The sequence below is a fragment of the Lissotriton helveticus genome, chromosome 7 (assembly GCF_964261635.1).
Source record: "Lissotriton helveticus chromosome 7, aLisHel1.1, whole genome shotgun sequence".
Lineage (NCBI taxonomy): Eukaryota > Metazoa > Chordata > Amphibia > Caudata > Salamandridae > Lissotriton > Lissotriton helveticus.
Window position 1 is genome coordinate 685,265,091 of NC_136068.1, and position 26,375 is coordinate 685,291,465.

General features: G+C 48.3%; 1 protein-coding gene across 2 annotated transcripts in view; it reads left to right on the top strand.

Moving 5' to 3' along the window:
- UBTD2 (ubiquitin domain containing 2) overlaps nt 1-26,375 on the top strand; it is a 370,813-nt gene that overhangs the window by 318,891 nt on the left and 25,547 nt on the right. The gene's annotated exons all lie outside the window — the stretch shown is intronic.

Sequence of the window (26,375 nt, forward strand, 5' to 3'; positions counted from 1 at the left end):
AGACCGCTATCCATTTAAGTGTTGGTCCTTGTATTCCCACTGTGTGTAGTCTGGTGATGAGTGTGTGGCGGTAGACCATGTGGAAAGTGGCAGAGAGGTCGAAGAGGATGAGGATAGTGGTCTGTCCATGGTCGAGGATAGTGTGCATGTTGCCTCTGTCAACTATGTAGGCTGTTTTGTTGCTGTGATTGTTTTGAAAGGCTGATTGCAAGTCTTTCCTGGGGTTTGTGGCATCATTCTGGGTCGTCAGAGTTTTCTATTGATGGGCTTCTCAATTACTTTGGCTGGGAAGGGGAGCAGCAAGATGGGTCGGCATTTGCTGAGTACTTCAGGGTCAGCTGAGGTTTTTTTTTCTTTGCGAGTGCAGTGCTTTTGGCATGTTTCAAGCTATCTGGGAAGGTGGCTCTTTTGAGGGAGATATTGATGATGGAAGTGAGTGCAGCACAGTTCGGGGTTCTTCCCAGGTTGTAGATACTGTGGGGGCAGTGACATTAGAGGGCATGTCATCACAGGAAGTGGCATCACAACCCATGACCTCACAAGTGACATCAGATCTTAACACCTCACAGCAGGTCTATCATGAGTACATTTGAGCGCATGAAGATATTTAACAAATTCGATTTTGCATCTGGGTTGTGCCAAAAAAGTGATTTAACCCGACGCAGAATCTGTGCCTCAACTTATACATTTTTCTTTTTAAAACTCTGCCACAAAGAAATTGGTTACAAGGAGAAACGTGGGAGTAAATCTGTTCTGCTTAATTCGTTACACAATCTGTATTTTAAAATATCTAATGGGATTAAGGCACCTGCTGCAGAGATCTTTGTGGGCACAGTAAATCTCAGAGAATATTAGTAATGGTAAGATAACTCTGGAAGTTAATGCATATGCTGGAGAGGTCTGTGTTTTGTCTAGTCCGAGTTTTGAATCAAAGTAGCATAGAGGGTTAATGCGTCTCCTGCAAAGCACATCAAGTAACATGCAGTTTACAGCTTTTTATTTTATGTGGCTAGGTAAGTGGTTATTGCTTTTAACAGAGATCCGTATGCTACTTGCAGGTCATAATTTGTAATCCTTCTAATATAGCACAGTGAGTTATGAAGGACGTGAATCCTACACCTTGTAACCCGCACTGTCTTATGTAATACATTCTGCACATTGATTGACCAACACAATTTATTGAGAATGTAGAATGTGAGTGTGATGTAAAGCACTCTGACGCCTGCTATGGTATGACTAGCGCTATAAAAGAAAAAACAACAAAATAGTGGTATTACATTTTTTTGTAAATACTGGGACATACCAACACATCTGACATTCTTACAGTGAATGCATATCTTTTATATTAAGGTACAAAGTCAAAATTATGCCTCTCAAGTATCTGTGAAGTGACAACAAGCTATGTGCCTTTGTTTCCTCTCCATTGCATTTGCTTCTAGGTATGAGGCTTCAGATAACTCCCATCCAGGATACTCGAACAACAAGCATTTACAATGCAATGGTCTCGGCATTATTAGGTAGAGCTATTGGCATTGCTCATGACATTTAAAAAAAAATTTTTTATTCATAAATAAATGGCATTGTCATTTACATTGCCAATAGCTTAATCGTTAAATAAATGTACAATGCCAATAGCTTAATCGCTCGCAAATGCATGACCTATTGCATTTACACCCACAGAGCCACACACAAAGCCACCCCCACACACATACAGAGCCACACATAGCCACACACACACACAGCCACACACAGCCACACACAGCCACACACACACAGACACACACACAGACACACACACAGACACACACACAGACACACACACAGACACACACACAGACACACACACAGACACACACAGAGCCACACAGAGCCCCCCCACACACACACCCAGAGCCCCCCCCACACACACCCAGAGCCCCACACACACACACACCCAGAGCCCCCCACACACACACACCCAGAGCCCCACACACACCCAGAGCCCCCACACACAGAGCCCCCACACACAGAGCCCCCACACACAGAGCCCCAAACACACACAGAGCCCCAAACACACACAGAGCCCCCCCACACACAGAGCCCCCCACACACAGAGCCCCCCACACACAGAGCCCCCCACACACAGAGCCCCCCACACACAGAGCCCCCCCACACACAGAGCCCCCCCACACACAGAGCCCCCCCACACACAGAGCCCCCCCACACACAGAGCCCCCCCACACACAGAGCCCCCCCACACACACAGAGCCCCTCCCACACACACAGAGCCCCTCCCACACACACAGAGCCCCTCCCACACACACAGAGCCCCTCCCACACACACACAGAGCCCCTCCCACACACACAGAGCCCCTCCCACACACACAGCCCCTCCCCACACACACACAGCCCCCCCCACACACACACAGCCCCCCCCACACACACACAGCCCCCCCCACACACACACACAGCCCCCCCACACACACACACAGCCCCCCCACACACACACACAGCCCCCCCACACACGGACCCCGCCCCACACACGGACCCCCCCCCCACACGGAGCCCCCCCCCACACGGAGCCCCCCCCCACACGGAGCCCCCCCCCCACACGGAGCCCCCCCCCACACGGAGCCCCCCCACACACGCACGGAGCCCCCCCACACACGCACGGAGCCCCCCCACACACGCACGGAGCCCCCCCACACACGCACGGAGCCCCCCCACACACACAGAGCCCCCCACACACACAGAGCCCCCCACACAGAGCCCACCCCACACACACACGGAGATTTGAACCTCCATTTTGACACCTTGGCCCTACCCTCTGTGAGCAGGATGGGGGCCGATCTTGAGGCCCTTCAACTGGTCCAACTGGTCTCGGATTCCACCCATGTCGGGGGACATACTTTGGGCCCCTTCTTTTCAAACTTAGTGGGGGTAAAGGTGGCCCCTTCCCTTCCCTTGCCTTGGACAGATCACTCGCTGGTGACGATTCACTGCCCACTGTCAGAGGCTCCTTTTAAGTCCTTGTCGCGAGCTTTGCCCAGGCGACGTTGGAGCAAATTAAAGTTGGAAGACTTTTACCGCCTCCTTACGGAAGATCCATTGGACTTAGTGGAGGATGTGAAATCTGGTTATGACCATTTCTGCGAATGGGTAACCAGGGCCCTTGACTCCCTTATCCCGATGATAACGAGTAAGTGCGGTCCTCGTGATCCCAGCCCCTGGTATAACGGTATTCTGCGCGCACTGAAAAGCTCCTGCAGACGTGCAGAGAGAGACTGGCGAAGAGCGTACGATCAGAGCAAAAAAACCTTCTATATGGCCACTGTCAAGGTCTATCATTGAGCTGTTTGCAGAGCCCGGGCCGCTTTTTATGCTCTGGAATTTCGCAACAGCTCGAATCCGGTCAAAACCATCTTTAAGGCTCTTAAGGACCTTGTGGCAAAAAAGCCCGCTGCTGATACCATCAGCTCTAATGCTCACTGTGAAATGCTGGCGGCCTTTTTTCTGGAGAAGGTTCATACCATCTACAGAGCCTTCCCTGCCGCAGCGCAGGCTGGTGTCGGGCCGCATACTGTGCCTGGACAGGTGGTGCTAGATTCCTTCCCCTGTCTTACTCCGGAAACTTTCAAGATTTTGGCTCTTCGAGTCAAATCTGGGTCTCCGGCAGATCCACTCAAGCCAGTATTGTTCAGAGACTCGACACTCTCTCACCCGGTCCGCGATTTGATTAATATCTCGCTTACATCTGGCCGGGTGCCCTCGAAGTGGAAGCAGGCAGTAGTAATGCCCATTTTAAAGAAGCCATCTCTCGACCCCAGTAAATCGGAGAACTATCGTCCCATCTCACTCCTCCCGTGGCCAGCCAAACTCGCGGAGAGGCATGTTAACACCGCCCTCACTGACAATCTGTCGCGCACCAACGCTCTGGATGATACGCAGAACGGTTTTCGAGCTGGCCACAGTACGGAGACAGCTCTCCTGTTTATGGTCGAGCATTTGAGGGCAGTGCTTGATGCAGGTCAAACGGCGGCGCTTGTTTTGTTAGATCTGAGCGCCGCCTTTGACACTGTCTCGCATGACATCCTCCTGCAGCGCCTCGAGGAGGCAGGTGTGACTGGTACTGCACTTCAGTGGTTCTGTTCGTTTCTAGCAGATCGGTCCTTCTGTGTGGCTGCCCCGCCCTACCAGTCCAAACTCCATCCCCTGTCGTTTGGGGTCCCGCAGGGTTCCTCGCTAAGTCCCACGTTGTTCAATCTCTACGTGAGGCCGCTGGCTGAGGTTACGAAGCTCTGCGGTTTGACTATGGTGTCATACGCAGATGACACTCAGCTAGCGGTCACGATCAGCGGGGACCCCGAGGTGGAGGCCCCCCGATTCAGGGACGGACTTCGGGCGGTGGCCAGTTGGATGACGTCCAACTGTCTCCAACTGAACGCCAATAAAACAGAGGTGATGGTCTTCGGCAAGCGGACGGATCTATGGGGAGATACCTGGTGGCCCTCTGAGTTGGGTCCCACCCCCACTCCGGTTTCGGAGATCAAAAATCTGGGGTTGTGGTTGGACCCCTCACTCAGTTTTGTTGGTCATACCAAAAGGACGGCAGCATCCTGCTTTGGCATTCTGCGTAATCTGAGACCTGCACTCAAATATTTTGATGCCGCAACCCGCCAACTTGTGGTTCAGGCGACAATACTGGCTCGGCTAGACTATGCCAGCTCCCTTTTTATAGGGTTAAATCAGGCCGAGCTGACTCGTCTCCAGCGAGTGCAAAACGCAGCAGCCAGAGCAGTTGTAGGCCTCCCTAGGTTCTGCTCGGTCTCTCGCACCCTGTGTGCTCTCCACTGGCTGCCGATCAGGCAGCGGATCCATTTTAAGGTGCTTTGTTTGGCTTTTAAGATCTTAAAAGACCCGTCTGCTCCCATATTGCAGAATCTCCTGCGTCCATATATCCCAGGCCGTTCCCTTCGCTCCTCGGATCTCGAACTGGCAGCAGCTCCACGCTTCAATCGTAGCCGAGCTGGGGGACGTTCCTTTAAGGTGCGGGCAGTAGCTCTGTGGAACGCATTGCCTCGCAAAATCCGGACCCTTGCCGACCTGCTTTCCTTTCGCAAGGCCGTTAAGACTCTCCTGTTTCCCTAGCCCTGTTAAAAAAAAAAGAAAAAAAAAAAAAAACTCGCATTTTTGATAAATCTGCTCCTTGGTTATGTTGTGTGGCTGCCTTGTCGGGCGCCGGGACGCTCCTTCGCTGGAGCAGCTGAGCACATTACAAATACCACTAACATAACATAACATAACATAACATAGCCCCCCCACACACAGAGCCTCCCCCACACACAGAGCCTCCCCACACACAGAGCCTCCCCCCCACACACAGAGCCCCCCCACACACAGAGCCCCCCCACACACAGAGCCCCCCCCCACACACAGAGCCCCCCCCCACGCACGGAGCCCCCCCCACGCACGGAGCCCCCCCCACGCACGGAGCCCCCCCCACGCACGGAGCCCCCCCCCACGCACGGAGCCCCCCCCCACGCACGGAGCCCCCCCACACGCACGGAGCCCCCCCACACGCACGGAGCCCCCCCACACGCACGGAGCCCCCCCCACACGCACGGAGCCCCCCCACACACGCACGGAGCCCCCCCACACACGCACGGAGCCCCCCCACACACGCACGGAGCCCCCCCACACACGCACGGAGCCCCCCCACACACGCACGGAGCCCCCCCACACACGCACGGAGCCCCCCCACACACGCACGGAGCCCCCCCCCACACGCACGGAGCCCCCCCCACACGCACGGAGCCCCCCCCACACGCACGGAGCCCCCCCCACACGCACGGAGCCCCCCCCACACGCACGGAGCCCCCCCCCCACACGCACGGAGCCCCCCCCCCACGCACGGAGCCCCCCCCCCACACGCACGGAGCCCCCCCCCACACGCACGGAGCCCCCCCCCCACACGCACGGAGCCCCCCCCCACACGCACGGAGCCCCCCCCCCCACACGCACGGAGCCCCCCCCCACACGCACGGAGCCCCCCACACGCACGGAGCCCCCCACACGCACGGAGCCCCCCCCCCACATGCACGGAGCCCCCCCCCCCACATGCACGGAGCCCCCCCCCCCACACGCACGGAGCCCCCCCCCCCCACACGCACGGAGCCCCCCACACACGCACGGAGCCCCCCACACACCCCGAAGAGCAAGCACAGCGAGGGGGCAGGGGAGCAAGCACAGCCAGGGGAGCAAGCACAGCGAGGGGGCATCGAAGCAAGCACAGCGAGGGGGCAGGGAAGCAAGCACAGCGAGGGGGCAGGGAAGCAAGCACAGCGAGGGGGCAGGGAAGCAAGCACATCGAGGGGGCAGGGAAGCAAGCACAGGCAGGGGGCAGGGGAACAAGCACAGGCAGGGGGCAGGGATACAAGCACAGGCAGGGGGCAGGGGAGGAAGCACAGCGAGGGGGCAGGGAAGCAAGCACAGCGAGGGGGCAGGGAAGCAAGCACAGCGAGGGGGCAGGGAAGCAAGCACAGTCAGGGGGCAGGGGAGCAAGCACAGCCAGGGGGCAGGGGAGCAAGCACAGCCAGGGGGCAGCAAAGCAAGCACAGCGAGGGTGCAGGGAAGCAAGCACAGCGAGGGTGCAGGGAAGCAAGCACATCGAGGGGGCAGGGAAGCAAGCACAGCGAGGGGGCAGGGGAGCAAGCACAGCCAGGGGGCAGGGGAGCAAGCACAGCCAGGGGGCAGGGGAGCAAGCACAGCCAGGGGGCAGGGGAGCAAGCACAGCCAGGGGGCAGGGGAGCAAGCACAGCCAGGGGGCAGGGGAGCAAGCACAGCCAGGGGGCAGGGGAGCAAGCACAGCCAGGGGGCAGGGGAGCAAGCACAGCCAGGGGGCAGGGGAGCAAGCACAGCCAGGGGGCAGGGGAGCAAGCACAGCCAGGGGGCAGGGGAGCAAGCAAAGGCAGGGGAGCAAGCACAGCGAGGGGGCAGGGAAGCAAGCACATCCAGGGGGCAGGGAAGCAAGCACAGCCAGGGGGCAGAGAAGCGAGAGGAAGCGAGCACAGCCAGGGGGCAGAGAAGCGAGAGGAAGCGAGCACAGCCAGGGGGCAGGGAAGCGAGCACAGCCAAGGGGCAAGGGAGCAAGCACAGCCAGGGGGCAGGGGAGCAGGCACAGCCAGGGGGCAGGGAAACGAGCACAGCCAGGGGGCAAGGGAGCAGGCACAGCCAGGGGAGCAAGCACAGCCAGCGGGCAGGGGAGCAAGCAGAGCCAGCGGGCAGGGGAGCAAGCAGAGCCAGGTGGCAGGGAAGCGAGCACAGCCAGGCGGCAGGGAAGCAAGCACAACTTCAGCTTGTTTAATGCAATCACTTCAGATCTCTGTGGGTGGAACCAGTGGTCCCCTAATTTGATTCCTGGTTGGTGCATTGGGGAAAAAGTGAGGTGTATGTATAGTGCTAAGAGCAAAGCACTGTGAATAAGTAAAACGTTGGATTAACAGTGTAAATATACACAATATAAGATAGGCCGCACACAGTGTAAATGTGCCATCACTAAATGTGCAAACATATTTTGATTGAAAAAATTTCTTTTTAGCGATATGCAGATCGTACCCAATGCGAACCTTTTTATAAGCTTTGATCAAAAGTATACATTTCAGATTATGTTAACTCAAGCCTATGCGGACTCTCAAGCGGCCTTTAGATTTTCAGATGAACCAAGTCCCCACATTTACATTATTTCAGAAAGCAAGGCACCCCGGAGAGATGACTTGTTTCTTCTTTACTTGCCTCTCGCTTCTCTCACTTAATGGTAGATACGTCCCTTCTCCTCCCCTTTCAGCCTGCATTGAACTCAACCACCCAGAACGGTTGTTTTCCAAATAAAAAAGGTGGGAACTGTTTTGAACAAGTTATAAAGCATGGGAGCGTTGTTTCCCCATTCCTCTGCCCACTTCGATCTCTGGTGCAGACAAGGTCCCAAGCATTGAGAGCGCCTCCAAAGATATAACAGGATTTACATGCATGTCGGATGCAAAGAATAAGAATGGTGGAGAGTTGCATAGAATTATTAGGACCACACATTACTGGAGGTGGGGTTTAGCATCAGGTCAGCAAAGAGTATCAATAGACTGCACTACAACTGCCCTGGTGCATCTCCATTGAAGTAAACTTGAGGCAGGTTAATGGGGTTCCTGCTGTGAGAGATCAAGTGTCACTTCAGTAGACTGCATGACAAGAGCTGGCGTAAGTAGACATCAGGCAAACTTTGGTGCACCTTAACCTTTGAAACGCTGCCTGCCCTATGCTGATTGATCAGGTACATGTCATCAAGTAGGGTCAGTGCAAGGGGTGGGTTTGCCGCCTCTTTGCTGCTGTGAAGGACATCTACCAACTAGTTACTGGTAGCTCCCTTGGTGACTGCCTAGTCTTGCTCTAGGGTGGACCCTGGTGACCAGGATGCTCCTACTCCACTTTCTGTTGATGATGCCGTAACAAACAAGCCCTGGCGGTGCGCGCAGTCATCTCTGATCTCATTGTTGTGATGCCCCATTTAGAATGCTGAGATTGGCGTTGCATCTTCGCCACAGTTGGTTCTGGACAACATGTTGGACTCTGCATTTGAGGGCAGTCAGGCTGTTCAACTGGTGTCCTCTATTTAGGTCACTCCGGGTGAGTGATCTGCCGAAGCCCTCCATGAGCGCCCCCTGGGGTTTGAATTTCCACCCTCCCAGTTGAGGACCCCATCGCACCGTCCTCCGCTTGTATCCACAGGCCGGGTCCTGGGTGTTGTGTTCACTGGTGCTCCCTCTGAGGGAGCTTTACACTCTTCCCCGGTTATGCCCCTCTCCGTATCACTCCATGCTGCGCTTCCTCTCCCGTCCCCCCCCATTCCTGGGTACAAAGAGATGGTATTCCCTTACTCCACTCGCGGTGCGTATCACTCACAGCCACAGCTGGGGTCTCCATTGCCCACTTCCACTCCCGCAGACAAAGAGGCTTGCTCAGTGCTTTTCTCCAGTCTGTCCGCACTGGGTGTGCTCAGTCTGTTATTGTCACTTGTTGTTGAATACTCTTGAGCATTGCCCATCTTTGTCTTGCTTCCTACTTCAGGACTGAGCGATACGTGAATGAATGACAGCAGATCACTGTGACGTGTTTCACCTCGAAGTGCTTTCATTCTGGAGGGTGGGCCGCTCAGAGGCCGCTGCCTGCTCTCACAGAGACGAAAGCTAGAGATAAACGCATCGCTAGCCCATTATTATAATTCATTTAGCTGCGCAAAGCAGACAAGAGGCCTATTAGCTAGCGTTGTCTTTCTGACATTTTGGGACTTCGTTATCTCTTGATGGGGATATGTCAGTGAGAATTGGTTTCACTCCCTTCTCAGCACGAGTTTATCTGAGGAGCATCACATTTCACCGTCGAGGTCAGAAATGTCAAAGTACTTAAAAATGTAAGCACAGCCATACTGTTAGAACAAGACAAATGTGCAGCTCCTCTGCACGGGTGTCGGGTCAAAGGCGTCCCTCGCGTTTGACAGGTCTCAGCCTCTTCAAAGCACGAGGAATTCCCTGCTTGTCTCACTCCAGGTCTCACCGCGGGCACTCAGTGTTATTGTTGCTGGATTTACAGTGCACGTGCCACGCTCGGCCATTGACAGGTCCCCACAGCAGCTGGAGTGGCTTCTTGGGAAAATCACCCAAATTACACAAAATGAGTTCAAAAGCTTTCAAAGGCAGGCTCTGTGTTCTGCAGGTTGAATACTAACTAACTACTAACCTTTTTAGGACGGAGCCTGCGGTTGCGAGCCTTCTTGGGGACATGTCGATAGATGACGCGCTTTCCTTTTACTTTTTATTTTATCACTCCTATTTTCTTGCTTACTATTCGATGGTTATATTTTTCTAGCACGTCCGTCTACCCGCTGACCCTCCGATGGAGCACAGACTGTTTACCTTCGGACCGTTGGCTCCTTCTGTCCTTCCAAAAGTGTCTGTTTTTGGTTTTTTAAAAGCACTCCATAATGCATGTGTGTCCCCCTTTCACTGTGTTTTGCCGCTTCCCCGACCTAGCACGTCTTTTAGGATGTCAACTGTAAACAAGAAAAAAAAATGGCTGCCGCAAAGCTACGACATTTTCACGATTCAGGGGCGTGTTTTTTGTTGAGTGACGGATGACGTCACAGATAGAATGAATGCAAAAAACACTCCCCCAGAATCGCGAAAAGACGGGGCTTAAAGGGAGTGCCGCCCCTCTCCCCAATGGCTGGCCTCCATTTAGGAAGCCAGCCAATGGAGAAGAGGGGCGGGTTAATGCCCCACTCTAGGAGACATTAATTCTCTGGCTGAGGCTGCGTAAGCGCAGCCAACGGTCCTCGACCTAAAAAGGGGGCCTGGTGGCCTCTTAACTTTGGCCTTTGATTTGTACTTGGGCAAGAATTTAAAATAGCAAAGCACCCTCTCTGCCTACACGAAGCTGCTCCAAAGTAGACACAGTGCAGGCTTTGCTTAATGTGTCCCGGTGCTTGAAAATTACTCTAGGAGGAGTTTAGTATATTTTACTGGGGCCCAACTTCTTGACTGGGTGTACCACGTCCCACCCTGTGAAAAAAGTGGGTGGGTGCCGTCGACCTGAGGGTATCCCCAACTTGTGCCCTGGTTAAAGGGTAAGTAGACAGCAGGTGTGCTGTTCCCTCACTTTGGCACAGTGCACTAACCAGCAGAACAAAGCTCCCTTACAGGACATGCTGCTAGCAACAGCAGTAAAATACTGCACCACAGGTGAGCTCACCATTCGGACATTTCCCAGTGGTCTGCAAACTAGGGGTGGGGAGGCTTCTTTTGGAACTAGATTTGCTTCCTTCAGCCAACCCTGATCTTGCCCATTCTAGTCACAGTCCTTTAGCAACCGCTGCATCCGATAAATCCGCCCAGTTGTTCAACTGATCAACAACAAAAACGCTGTTGCGTGTTTTTCCAGAATGTAAGTGTAAGTGACCATTGAAACGATGCTATGGTGCATGTCCATGCTCACCCACACACTTGTCTGTCCTGGGATGGTTTGCACTGGAGCGAATGCTAAAATTCTTCTCCGCAGGAGCCAAATGAGAAGCACCAAGCATAAAGAATGGCGCGTGGGCTGCTTTCTATATCTGCAGTGGCATACTTAACAGCTGACTCTCATGAAGTCGTCTTTTGATTGGTTCCCCAGATCCGAGTACATGCGGGCAATGCCCCATATGCACAACGTGGGCCACGCCCCATCAGTAGGATACTGGACCTACTGCAGTAGCAGTTTAGTTTTGGGTCTTAAACTTATTTTGAAGTTCCTGGGTTCTATCGATTTTAGCATAGCATTATGATGCTGCTTTACAAGTTGGGGCAATGTACATGGATGCATGCAAGGCAAAATTCGGGGGTATATGTGGGTGGACGACATCCACCAACTATTTTCACAGGGTGGACCCAGTCTACCCTGCCAAGACGTTGGGCTCCACTCAAAAATACGCTGAATATATCCCGGTGTAATTTGTAAAAGCGGACACATTCAGCAGCGCCTGCACGTCGGTGTCTGCTTTCGATTCAACGTGCAGGCAGGAGGGGGCTTTCTTAGTACAGAACTCCTGCTGGGCCCATAACAAAGGCTGAATCTGATGGCCCATCGGGCCTCCTTTTGTTAGAGTCTCCTGGCTGGCAGCAGTCAGGAGCCTCACACCTAGATGGAAAAGAAGCTGGAGGGGAAACAAAGGCTCACACCTTGTTGGCACCTACACATACTTTAAATTGGCAGCTTTTCACTTTGTTCAGGCATTGTTTGGAGATATGCATGTACTGTAAGAATCACAGATGTGTTGGTCTTTCCCAGTTTTTACACAAAATAAATAGCATTTATATAGTGCTTACTACCCCTGAGGAGGTGTTGTAGTAATTTGAATATCACTTTTTACTTGTAAAGCACTATGGGTTGAGGAAGTTTATGCTGTCAAAAGGCAACATTGTTTTATGTTTAGCTTACAAAAGTGTGAATCTTCTGCCTAAATCAGGAGGGTTTCCCTGCATACTCGAAATGTGCTCCAATGTACTGATGATAGACATGTTAAAGATATATGTGAGGGCTTAAGATCTGATGCCACTTTCTGTGATGACACTTTCTGTGATGCCACTTTCTGTGATGCCACTTTCTGTGATGCCACTTTCTGTGATGCCACTTTCTGTGATATCACGCGACATGTCACGCGCAGTGATATCCCTTGCATACTGATTAACTAGGTTAGTCCACCCACTTCTTTTTTTTTTTTTTTTAGGACTTGAGCCCTGGAAGCATGGGAATGGCCACGGTTAATCTTGTATGTCTATATTTTTAGGTCTCGCCTGAGCCAGCGCATGCAGTGCTCTGGCGAGACTTTTAGTAAGTGGGCTTCAGAAAATGCTACCACACGCTTTTGCTGGCCTCAAGCTTGCGGTTACGCGCGCAGGCGCACGCTTACGAGCAGAGGCGTCATCTGGCTTTCCTCGTCATGCTCATTAAGCACATCGCTCGCAGCGTGCGATGACTTTCACTTTCACTTTTGCTGACTCGTCACTTTCATGGCTGCGCGGCCAATGCTTTTTATCGGTTTGCAGGGGATCTCCTTGCCTTAATACTGCGAGCGCTCGGTATTCCCCGTCGCCTGCTCGGGTGTTAATTGCGCAGGTGGTTGGGTTTCTGGAGCGGGGCTCTCTCTCCGCTCTTCCTTCCTTGTAGTGGTATGTTATGCTTTGGGAGTTTAATATTCCCCTTGAATATATTATTATCACAGACTCAGTCTTACTGCCATGAATTGTGCAATCAGTAGATCTGTGTTGGAGTCATTTGTTCCTTCTTACAAGAGATCTTGTATTGCTGTGGTTCGGTCTTCCCCGGGGCTTCCCTTCCCTTCCTTCGGTCCATTGTCTACGTTTGGGAGGCCCACCTTCTCTGCCGTGCGCTGGTGTTGAATCTGCCCGCCTACCTCCGTGAGTATCCGTGTGTCACCAGTGAACCGCGAGGGCCTACGCTTCAGTGTTTCCCCTGGGGCGAATCCTTGTTTCCTTAATGTGGGTGCCTTCGTTGAGCACAGAGCTGTCCGTTTATCAGCCGTTCCCTTACCTTCCACCTAGCCGTAGCTTCATCTTTGGCCTCTCGAAATTTTCTTTGCTCCAGTGTGGTCTGTGCGCTCAGGCATAAAATATTAGCACTGCCCTGATGTGGCGCCCACTGCAATCTCTCCATGCCTGGGGTGCTCCCTTACATGAAGTTGTCCCGCTGCTGCCCCCGATGGGTCCGCGGCTAGGCAGTGTCGGCAAGAATGTTGCTCACTAACAGTGCCAGACTGGGATGGCAAACCAGCCCTGGCAATTACGTCTAACCGGCCCCCGGGGAGTGGGGATGGTGCCAACACTGCTGCTGCACTGTTACAAGGGGCCGATTTTGCAGCACTGCTGCAAAATCGGCCCCCAGTAACATAAATGGCCCCCACTGGTCTAAAATCGCCCCCCACCCCTCCAATATACTGGGGAAGCGCCCGGTGCTTGCTACAGCTAGTCCGGCACTGCCCATGACCTCCCTGATTACTGCACTGTACTGAGGTATGTATTGTTTTTCACACTCGTCAATACTGATTAATGGGTATGGATTCAGTACAATACTGGGTACACTGCACAATCCTATACAATATGGCTAAACTCACAATGCCATGCAATAGGGTTGGTTACTGCTCAGTACTGATGGGATTTACATCATTACAGACCTGATTGTTTGGGATGCAGCCTACATAACACTCACTGATTGTGGAGTGGTGATCTCCCTGCCTCGCTCCCATTGCTGGTGATCTCTATCGACCTCTGCTGGAGGCAGCCGCTCTGATCATTGCCAAGTAAATTACTGAACTCACTGTGACAACCCTTTCTTGATGCACTCACCCGCTTGGAAGGGAGGACAGCTGTCAGTTAGCCCCATGTCACATAGGTGACTATCACACAGTCCTGTTTTTAAGCCAACTGCACTGAACATGCTGGGTGAAGGATTTGGACTTGCGGTTTAATTTTAAGTATGGACCTACAAGTCACAGCAGGTTTAGCGCTTATATGATTTAAACTAGGACTGGTTAACCTAACTCATCCTGATGCCGTGGTTACTTCTGGCAGGGATGACCCTAAGGAGGGTTCTCATCTCAGGAAGAGACACTCTTGCAAGAACTTGTGAATGAACATAATTAAGTCGAGGTCTCATCATCCGAATGGATGAGGAACGCCCGCTGCTGTTGGCATTTCATGGAAGGCAAACTCAGCAGCGCAGAATATCACATAGCAATGTATTTGTATTTATTTATATAGCACTTACTACACCTGACGAGACGTTGATCATAACATAAGGAATATCTGGGGTCCTGACCTTATCTCATCTGAAACAAAGCCTCTAATTCGGGCCGGAGTGCCTATTCTGCCCCGGTAGGGCGACGGTTAGCCTAAGCCTTGGGGGCTGCTTTCCGAACAGGTGGGCTGCCACGACTTAAGCAATCCCCAAACACTCCGTTCCCGTCTCAGCCTCCAGCAGTGCGGGCCGGTTTGACGTTGGAACATTTTTACCAGGGCAGATTGTGGTTTCCGACTCAGACTGAGCGCCTTCAATTCGTTTTGGTAATAAAAACGCACCGTTGGTTTCCCAGGCCGGCATCTGCAGCGCTGATATTGTGGCTTATTTTTCAGTCATGGGACTGGTGCTCGAAGCCCTTATGTCATATCCAGCCTGCCAGCTCGGAACATTCTAACAGCTGGCTGCTCGAACAGAGGCAGACACATACGCGACCAACAGACAACACCTGACCCTGACAAAAAGAAAACCCATTTTTAGAGAATCTGACCTGAGCTCATGTTTGTGGTCAGTGCTGCACTGCTGGGGCCCATGGCAGGAGGAACCAAATGGCTGCCTGCAAAAGGGTGGTTAGGAGGGCTAGGACCCGGAGTGGCTTCTTTATCTGTGCTCGTCGTGACTCGTCTCACAAGTGTGTGTCTAAGCTCGAGGAGTCCGGGCCGGCCAGGCCCCCTGGCACTGCGAGCCGAGACAAAGCGCAACTCAACTCAAGCCAGGCAGGCAGCACCACCACCTCGCTCTGGCAGCTGACTCGGCCTCCGCTGGGTCGTCCACCCTGGCCCCTGCTCACCAACAGCAGGCCTGCCCTGCTCACAAATAAATTCTCACTCGGGGGGCCAGGGGGCAGGCGCTAGTGCGCTGCGCTGCCCACGCAGAACCGGGCCGGGATTAAACAAAAAGTGTGACTCGCAGGCGGGCAGTCGGCAGCAGGGAGCGAGTGGCAGGGCTAGAAATAATTAAATTATGGGGTGCCTCTCTCACCAGGTGTCGTCGTCTCAGTCTCTGGCTTACTTCTGGAATGCTCCTCGACCTTGCCTCACCAGTCACGCGCACTTTTTATTGCGCGAGCCCCAATGCGCATGATCACCACCATCCGCCCCACCCTAAGGTGGGTGAACTTAAGAGACCACGCAGACGCGGCAGACGAGACATCGTGCTGCGCATGACCCACCCTATTAAATGCTGCATAGGGCTCCAATGCATGCCATTATTTATGCAGATTGCAGAGAATCCAGACTCAGTGATTGATAGAGTTGTGATTTTTTTCCCAGCGAGGAGAGACGCATGCAGAGAGTGAGTGACTACTGTACTGAGTCGTGAACTTCTCCGATTTTTTTTTTCTGACTAACGCCGCCAGCCGGACCAAAAATCGGCCCCAGCACAAAAACCGGCCCCTGGCCAAAAAAACAGCCCCTGCCAGCCTACCGGGGGATTGCCCGGTGCCCGGCATTGCCAGTCCGGCACCAGTCGTGATTAGGGCGGCTCTGCGGCAGTACGTTGATCAGCATGGTGGCAGGATCTCCACATATCGTTGAGTTTTATCTGTGATTTATTTCCTCTTTGATACAGATTATGCAATGGATAATGAAGTATCTTGGATGTGGGAGGCTGGAGCCGTGTTAGTGTGCGGTCATTTCTGTCTGCTACTGGCCACGCCCCCTCCCACACCTCCCCCCACAAAGCAAGACTTGATGAATTGAATAAATAAATAAAATGTTGAATAAATGATAATAACAACCAGTAAAGCGGTACATTCTTGGGTGGATGAGAGACTAATCAGCTGTGATATAATATACACGGTTGCCAGGGAATTTGTTTATTTTGTAAGTTTTGCCCTGGCTTAGAAACCGTAAAAATAAGCAAGGGTCCTGATTTATATTTTCCATTGTCCTAACAATCAACCATAATGGAAACGGCTCCAACAAGCAATGACCTCAACGTTGTGCAATTGTTTTGAGTTATCACCCAAAAAAACACTTTTGGGGATCATGAAGAAATGGAAGGTACATTGGTCCAACTCGTTTATTGATCTTGGCTACCTAATAGCTAAACAAGACATAGCCAAGAGTGGAGTGCATACATCACCTCTACATTACAGGAACGTTGAACTGGTATGGATCCCTGCTGCTCCCTTGAGACGGTGGTTTAAAAAGTCTGAGCAGGACAGGGTAGAAGGGATGTGGCTAGCGCCACTGTAACATATTTGGGTGAACAATTACGCCATATACTTTGTTAGTCTTGGTCGCTGGCTAAAATCCTCCTATATTGCCAATTAATCTACCCAAAGACTTATGCAAAAGGACACAGTAAATATAAATATACATTTCACAACTGAACATACATATTATAAGATGTTATGGGCAATCTGTTTCAGTTTCACTCACTAACTGTTCAAATTGTACAATGTGGACGTCGATGTGTATGCCTGACAATGTCTAACAAGCATTGGCATAGCCAATAGGTCTTGCCTTTGGGACCTTATAAGTGTTTAGCCATGCAATGGTTGAAGTTGTTGCACCAAGGATATTGTGCTGCATAACTAAGTACTTATAAGGTCCCAAAAGATAGATCTATTGGCTATGTCAATGCTTGTTTATTTTAGTTCACAAATATTTTTTTGGTAGATTGCATGTACATCCACCGTTTATACATTCTTTTGTGACTAACAACAAAGACTTGAAATACAGTGTCACTGTAAAAGTACCTGTCATATTTTGGTATAGTAGCCCCAACAGAACAAACTGTTTATCAATTTCAGTTAAAAAGTAAGAATAGAAATGAAAACATAACATATAATACATGGTTGGTGAAGCGGGATAGGTTATAAAACTAGTATATGCATAAAATAAAAGTACAAAAATGTTCAACAAAAGGTATGTGTAATGATGGTTGGAGAGTAAAACATTACAGATTGCCATTTTAACTGTACTGGTTGTAGAGGTTTCATATTTTCATCCATGGCAGAGACCATCATCGGGGTAAAATAATCAGCTGCGACTAGAACAGACTGGAGGAGCCATTTCAAAGGGCCAGGTCTTGCAGGAATCAGAACTTCAAGAGGCCAGTTCAGGAACGCTCGAAGGAACTCTACGTAAGAAACCTATCCAGAGTACGAATCTGATGCAGTACATTACTATTGAAGCAGAGAAGGCAATTCTTCTTGTATCGCTTCTGAAAAGCAAGGACCCTAATGGTGAGACTTATATTGGTCAAAAATACCTTCTCCAGTAAGGTTAACTAAGAAAGGTACAAGTTGCTCATTGGGGCAGTAAGAGTTTTGCAGAAATTAATAAGAGAAATATATATATATATATATATATAATGGCGTGGCGGGGTCGCGAACGCCTACAAATCCACAAATGCGTAGTTTCCAAAATTCCACAAAACAACACGCCCCAAACTTCTTTCAGAGTGACAATTTATTAGGCAATACCACTTTGCGCGTTTCTGAGCATCCGATCCTTGCTCACGAGTAACTGGAGTGCACTAACATTGTGTCACATGATCAATTTAATTGACACACTTCCGTGTAGATACTGACAACAGACTTCACCATGTTTCAGAAACATTTCAATATCGTTGCAACATTAAATACAATTATGTTACATTATTCAAACAAATATTTTATCCGATACATTGTTTAAAACAATTCTGTGCAAGTGTGAAAAAATCGAGCATATTTGAGCGTAACGGACACTCGTGGAACCACTTATGCTTCAGTTGTTCACCTTCTCTGAACAATAAAGTTTATTATGTTGAAATACTCAAACTTTATTTGGGCAAGCAGACAAACTCCTTACTGGATGCCTTGATATACATGGCTCACATTGGCCTCAAAAATATGCAAGGGTTGTGCAGACCCACAAAGCCACTCCTACATCCTCTCAAAGGCCCACACAGCCACTCTCGCATCCACTCACTCACCCATTCACACACACTCACTCACACACCCACCCCCACAAAGCCACTTGCCCACTCACACATCTATTCACACACTCACACAGAAACAAAGGTTACATGGCCGTTATAGTTGGGAAATAGCATAAAAAACATAGACATTGTATGGAAAAACCAAGGTTACATAAATTAAAAACACCATAGACATTCACTGGAAAAAACAAAGGTTATAGGGACAATATAGTTCGGTTCAGATTTTACATACACAAATTTATATAGAAATTCAGCAGTTATAGTTCTCTCCAAGTAACTATCGCCTGTGCCCTAAGGCAACTAGAACTCATGCTCTCGCCATGCACTGCTAATTACCTCAAATATTACATCACTTACTTACTTGAGATAACTATAACAATCATTGCTGAATTTCTATAGTTTTGTGTGTGTAAAATCTGATCCCTACTATAATGTCCCTGTAACCTATGTTATTGAGGCGGGCCCTATGGCAAGGGGTCCAGGGGCCTTAAATTGGCCTGATCTAGCTTTCTGACAAATTTGGTGTAATTCCGTTCAACGATTCTAACAAGAATCCCTATGGGAAACTGCAAGAGGAAAACACTTTTTAGGGACCCCTTTTTCTCAGCCCCCGCTTGATGAATCACCCCAAAACTTTCTAGACAGTAACTGAAGTAACCGGCACACTCGTTTTGAAAATTTTGTGAAGATTTGTCAACCGGCGCCCAAGTTATTAGCAAAAACAAAAAACGATTTTCCTATGGATACTAGGTCCTAACTATAACTACCTACTGGCGACTGCCAGTAGGTAAAATGTAAAATATAAATATAAATATATATATAAATGTAAAATATATATATATATATATATATATATATTTATATATATATATAATGCTATTTATTATAATAATTATTACCAGTGTGGAGAGGGGCCATGACTCATGAGAGGGAAAGCCTTAAGTGAGTCGTGATGCCCTTCCCCTCCTTCAGCATTGGTAAAAATAACTTATTACACTCTGCATCTGCCTGTATGGTTGATGCCATGCTGTCTATTTAGATAGATATAATGTAGTTATAACAAAAGGTAGTTAACATAATCGGAAATTAGAAGTCTAGAAACTGAGTGTCAAGTTTATTTTTAAAGAGGCTCTCTAAACTTCGAAAATGTATTTCCCTCTAAGGAGTTAGTAGGAATATGCATCTTGTCTTATGGCATGTAGAAATAATTGTCAAAGATAGGTTTCCAATACCTTTAGTAGCTGTGCATGCGCTGCAGCTCCTTTGATGCACAGAGCCTTTCCTTCAGAAAATGTTAACAGTTTAAATGTCTTCGTTTTGTGGAATTCGAACAAGCCCTTGATGAAATGAGAACCTGTACGTTTTTTTATTTTTATTTCTTCTATGTCCTCTTTTGGCTCTAAACTGCTCACTGTAAACATTTTTTTCTTTCATTACTTGCCTACGGCCATCAAATTGGTTTCTAGTTCAAATAAATCAGTCATGGCTTGTAATTCCTTCTCCCATTCATCCATTATCTTTTCTATCACAACACGTCGTTTTGAGAGCTGCAATTTGTGAGGTCAGATAATGGCGCCATCCAGGAAGATTCAGAGGCTTCTGACAACTTGCTATTGGATGATAAGCAGTGATTGATGGCTTTGTTACAGAGTTAAGCACAGTGGTATTGAATGAGTTTTCAGGTTACTCTGACCAGAGGATGGGCATATCAGGACAAAAGGCTATTGCCCTGTACATGAGAATGTGTTAACACATTTTCTTTAAATTATGTTTTCTTGACTACCTTTTTCACTGGCATGGCAAGCCTATCCACACACATGGAACTGTGTGCAGTTGCTGGCATGCTCCTAACCTGTGCGGTTGCTGCCATGCTCCTAAGCGTCAGTAATACTCAATTAGACAAAAAGGAAGGATGGGCACTCAAATACCTGTTCTTCTGTGATCTTTATTTTGCTGACACAGCGTTTTGGCTGTGGATCGTGAAAAAGACTGAACACAGCCAAAACACAATGATCGTTCCTCAGCAGAATAAAGATCACAGAAGAGCATATATTGGACTGAACTGCTGGTCTTTTACATTTCAAGAAAACCTTGGAGATACATATATATTCACTGGAAAAAATACCAAAGGTTACAGGGACATTATAGCTAGGCTTAGATTTCACTCTGGAGCGGTTTGACAGCTCCCGCTTGCTGGGAGCAGAGTCATGTTTGCTCTCGCTTGCCGAGAGCTGTCACAGCTCTTCCAAGCAAACCGCTATGTCACGGGGTTGAGCACCCCTGGGACTTAGCTGGAGCCGGCCCTAGGGGGTTGCAGTTCCCCAGGCTTTAATTGGCTGCAGCACCCCTTCCTTTGTTTTGCATGTGACCGCCACAGCGACCACAAACTCCCTGTGGCTCCCATCTGTATGTTTAATTTAGCCCCATGGGCTTTAACCTGCCCAAGAAGGGGGGAGGGGTCATACCCCCCACTTTTGAATAAAAAAGCCGCGGTGAGGTGGTGTCCCCTGGTCTCAATAATCCTTAAGAGGGGGGCATAATGCGCCCCCTCCATTATTATTATTATTATTATTATTATTATTATTATTATTATTATTATTATTATTATTATTATTATTATTATTATTATTATTTTTATTTTTTATTTTTTTATATGCTCACATACCCCCAGTACCTGCCCCACCCGGGGGTATATTGTAAAGAAGCACAAGAAGTTGCACAACATTTTTTCCAATTATGCTGTGGATCGGACCGTGATTTTGTAGCAATACTGCAAATAAATGTTTTTAACCCCTGGCAGATTCCCTCTGGGACCCGACCACCCCACCTAGGGGGTCAGGGTATTAATACCCTTTTATTTATTTTTAACTTTTTTGTGGGACTCTGCTGAAGCCAAGCCCCAAGATGGCTGCCAACGCTTCCTGGTTGAGGTGTTGGCACCCAATCAGATTTCAGCCCGGGTAATGTCGAATCTGCGCCCTTAGATATACACATTTGGTTTTCAGTTAATCTCTAAAACTACTGAACAGATTTACACCAAATCACAAATAGCATGCTTTCTAGACCAACAGCTTGCTTTCTGCCAAATTTGGTGTAATTCCGTTCAGCAGTTCGGGCTGCAGTTGTGTTAAAAATCTCTATGGGAATGAACATGGGGAAAACATGTTTTGGGACCCCCATCCCCCCCCGTTTTTTTTTCCTGGCCCTGCTTGACAGATCACCTTGAAGTTTTCCATACAGCAGCTTCAGTGAGAATTCAGACTCCAGTCTAAGATTGCAACCGTGTAAAGGTGTGGAATGGCATCAGCTGAGAGCACTACGAGGGCATACTTAAGGCAAACTGTGCGCTTTGCCAATACCACCATCGTAGTTAAGTGCATTTTAAGTTTCTAGTTGGCTTCCTTGAAGCCAGTTGGTAAAATTGTAATATTGATAATTATCACACCACTTCCTTGGATTGTAGGGGAATGAGATTTGGAAATGATATCCTGAGCTGTGTGCCATGCGTGGAGACGGTCACAATCACACTGACAGCACTGACTTATATACTCATTCATTTTAAAGCAGCTCAGTTGCTTGCATGCTGCAGCAGTACACACTTGCGTAATAATTCTTTGTAGGGAAACTGCCCCACCCATGTCACTCATTTTCTTAGTGAATCTTATCTGCTCCATCTAAATGCTCCAATACGTGTGCACTGTTGGACAAACATGATAAAGGGGACCAATGAAGACTGTAAGAGGGTGCACATAGCCTATTATGGGGTCTGACTCATTTTCTTGGAGGGCTGCAGGTCTGAGTTCTGCTTTCAGAGCAGGATGGGTGGGCAACATTGACCCAAACATTCCCCAATGGCCCCGTTCTAGGTCCAGCCGTCCTCAGTGTGGGGCTTTCGAATATTTTCGCATTGGTTGATTTGGTTTTCCAGGCTGGCAAATCAAATTGCTATTGAGAGATGTGTGCATAGAACCACATTAGAGCGACTTGGAAATTGATGTCAAGGTCTGACTTTCCCTCAAACCTCTCCCTGACATAAAGTCTCGCAATTTGTAGTTGAAAAGGTATGTACGACAAAAACAAATACCTGACCTATTTCAGTTGTCCTTTTTTCTAAACATTCAGGATTGCTACAGATTAGGAGCATTTGTGTAAGAACCAACGATGTAGCTTTTTCAATCAATCAATATAGTTTTTATTTTGATTTGTTTCAATCATAAAAGACTATATACATCTATAAAAAAATAATTTAAAATGATATTTACACAAATAATCAGCGACCGTCAAGACTTCAATCCATTGTAACCACATATCATGTTCACAAATTATTAAAACATGATTACAATAAGTCCACAACAAGATAAAACACATGATAAAAAATGTGATTGAATGTTAAAGATACTAAAAACAGGAAATAAATAACAAACACGTTCTACTTATCTGGTGCAAAAGTGCTAAGCCCATAATTCTACAGGAAGCAGACAAGTAGTGGCAACCTGGAGGCACTTGCCGGCAAATTCAAGGAGTAGAGCTACAACACCGGGTCATAATCATTATAACCTCCTAGGGAGCAGCTGACAAGATTAGTGTGCAATCATTTTGTTAGCTGGAATAACCCACATCCAGCTCAACAATGTGGCCACTGCGATCACAATGGGTTCCTCAGTGCTGGTCTTTAGAATCTTTAGTGCCACCATAGCACATCTTGTTACCAAAGTCATACAAATTGGTTTAAGGCATTTACTCCTGGGTGACTTGTAGGATGGGCATACAAACAGGATATATGCAAGTGACTCTATTTGGGCTGGACAGAAGGAGCATTTGTCATTCGTCGGGGGCTGCCATCTACTGGTGAGAGCTTTTATTGGAAGCGAGCCCACTCTGAACTGATGGTATAACTTCCTATCGTTCAGTCTGGCAATAAGATCCTAATAGGATTCAAGCTTGGACTAGTCTTTGTGCTCCAAGAATTCTCTCACCACAGTGGGCCTTGCAACAGGTGTAAGACGCTTAGTTTTGACTATATTCTAATCTGCTGCCTTGAGGTCCTTTTTTGATGGAAATAGGGTATCCTCTGGGGCCTCCCATAAGGAACTCATCCCCATATTGGTCAGGGTGATTTTTATGTTGGTTAACTAAGATATCTTACGTGAGCAACCCAACGCCCTAACTTCAGTAAGAGCCTTGGCATACAATGAGAGCTCTGGAGTTGTCCAAAGCCTTCTGCAAAATGCAATGGGTCTAAAGCGGGCAAGGTCCTCTATACTATGACAACCCAGGTCTAGGTATAGGGGCATGAGTGGAGTGGATTGTGGGAGGCCTATTAATAATCTGACAAATTTGTTTTGTGCTAGGGCCAGGGATGATAAGTCCTCCTGGGCCCAAAGTTCAGCGCCATATAATATAGAGGTACTGATTTTGGAACTGTAGATCTTTAGGGCTTGGTGCGATAGGTTTGGACTTTGAAAGCCTCTGTTCTTTTATTAATACACCAGCCAGTTGTGCATGTTTAAGGGACAGCATATCAATCTGGGGCTGACAGTTCAGTTTCCTACCTAGTGTTACCCCCAGGTATGTGAATACATCTGTCTGTTCCAAGGGGACGTTGTTCATATACACTCTCCCTTTTAGCTTTGTTTGTCAAGGTTTGACCTTTCACTCAAACATCTCCCTGACATCAAGTCTCTGCAATTTGTAGTTGAAAAGGGATGCGTGAGAAGAACAGGTACCTGACCTAGATCAGTTGTCCTTTTTTCTAAACATTCAGGATTGCTACAGATTAGGCGCATGCTTAAGAACCAACAATGTGGCTTTTTCTTTTTACCGACATTACTACAGATTGGATATCCCTTTCCCGTAGAAATTTGAAAACACACTTTTCAGATTTTTATATGTTTCTCTGCAAGCAGATACATGAACTCCGAGTTGGAAGCTGGTTAGTTGACTTGCAGCTATTTTGTTTTTGATTGTATTAATACATTAAAGTTGCTTCTAGTGATGGTGCTGTTATTTGCTTGTAGTTTGCACCTGCTTGAAACTCCAATTCCGAATCAGAAACGGAAGTTGCCACACATATTGCATTCTGCTTCTTTTTAGAAAACTCCTATGAAAACTTCCGTTAAGTTTTTTTTTTTTTGCTCCCATATGATGCAGGTATTTGTACTTGAATTTCTCTGCACTCCGAAGGGTGTTTGCATGCTGTCCTGCCTCCCCTCTTTTGAAGTTTGCTATGGGTTCTGTGCAGGAGGTAGGGTCGGACTGGAACAAAAAAATAGGCCAAAGGCTCCAAAATATGTGTGCCCTATTAGTGAAGCAGATAGCTAAAGAAGTGACAATATCAGGGAAATGTATGGTAAAAATTGGTCCATCTGGCCATAAAACCGGCACACAACTGCTAGAATAAATACAAAAAATAGCGGCCAACACACTGAACAGCACAGCCCATCCTTAGCCATTGCCTATTGTCCGATAGGCCCAGTCCGCTCCTGGCTGGAGGTGCTGCAGCAGTGAAATGCACTGAGGAAACAGGGTCATAATAACCCTTTTCTCTAGGGTGACCAACTGGCATGGGTGCAAATTCAGGACGGTAAGTGTAAAAATTCAGGACAGAAGGTCAAAATTCAGGACAAAAATTCAGGACAGAAGGTCAAAATTCAGGACAAAGGTTCAAAATTCAGGACAAAAATTCAGGACAAAGGGTCAAAATTCAGGACAAAAATTCGAAACACAAGGTAAGTTTTACAGACACATCAGAGGAAGTTGTGCAATAGTATAAAAGTACGTAAATGGACAACCAATTAAGTACAAGTCAAAATAAGTTTTATATTAGGTTGAGACTATTGGGCACTTCACGGTTTTTCAGTATGCGTGCAGCTTGAGGCAACTGAGTGGGTCTATTTGTGGTATTTCATATGATAATAATCTATTTATATGGTTACTGCACTGGGTTGTCCAGTCTGATAATTTGTTTACAACTCATGGTCCTGAGAAGGCATGTTTGGTGAGAGAAGTGGTCAGGAAGATCTGCTCGGATAGACTTTGTTACTAGCATCTCATATCTGAGTGACATTGTGAGATCTAAAGCTGCATGCATATGTGAATAAAGTGAGGATTGCTGTGATGAACCCACTATAGGGAATGCATTATGGGTGTTTCAGCAAGTGAAACTTAAAATATGGAATCTGACTTTGCTTATGGGGGCTTCGCAGAGAGTTGCACAAGCTGATGGAAGTCACAAAGGTGTTTTTCCCTGCAGCTTTCTTAGAGAATGCACTGTCAATACACTTTTACAGAATTTATTTTTGACGCCTTGCCTATTGCTACAAACACAATATACATCTCAAGCACAGCTCAGGGCACTATGAGACTCTCCCTAAGATCTTACACCTAAAGCAAAACATGCAAACCTTTACAATTACTAGTGTAACATTCAAGTAGCAGTTGGGTGTCACTCAAATTGTCATCTATTAATTCTTTTATCCACCATTCAGTCTTTCACCATTCATTCTGTCCTTCCATCTGTGTACCCATCCATATCCAAAGCTTTTAAACCATTTGCACACCTATCCATCATCTATCCTTCCATCCATCATTTCACTCATCCATCCACCCTTTCACCCAATCCATCCTTTCACTCATCCATCCACCCATTCACTCATCATCCAACCATTTACCCTTACACCCAAGCCATCCTTTCACTCATCCATCCACTCTTCCACCCATCCATCCACTCATCCACCCAATCATTTATCCTTTCACCCATCCAGCCATCGTTTCACTTACTCATCCATGCACCCAGTCGCTCATGCGTCCACCCATTCACCCATCCATCCATCCATCCTTTCTTCCAGCACTCCACCCTCCCTTTCACTCATATATGCATTTTTTCACTCATCCATCTTCACATTCTTCTTTTCACTCCTCCATGAACCCATTCGCCCATCTGTTCTGTTAATCATTCATCCATGCTATCATTCATCCATCCATCCATCCATCCTCCCTTTCTCTCTCCAATCCTCTTTCAATTAGCCACCCATTCTTCACCCATCCACCCACCCATCCAGTTGCACACTAGA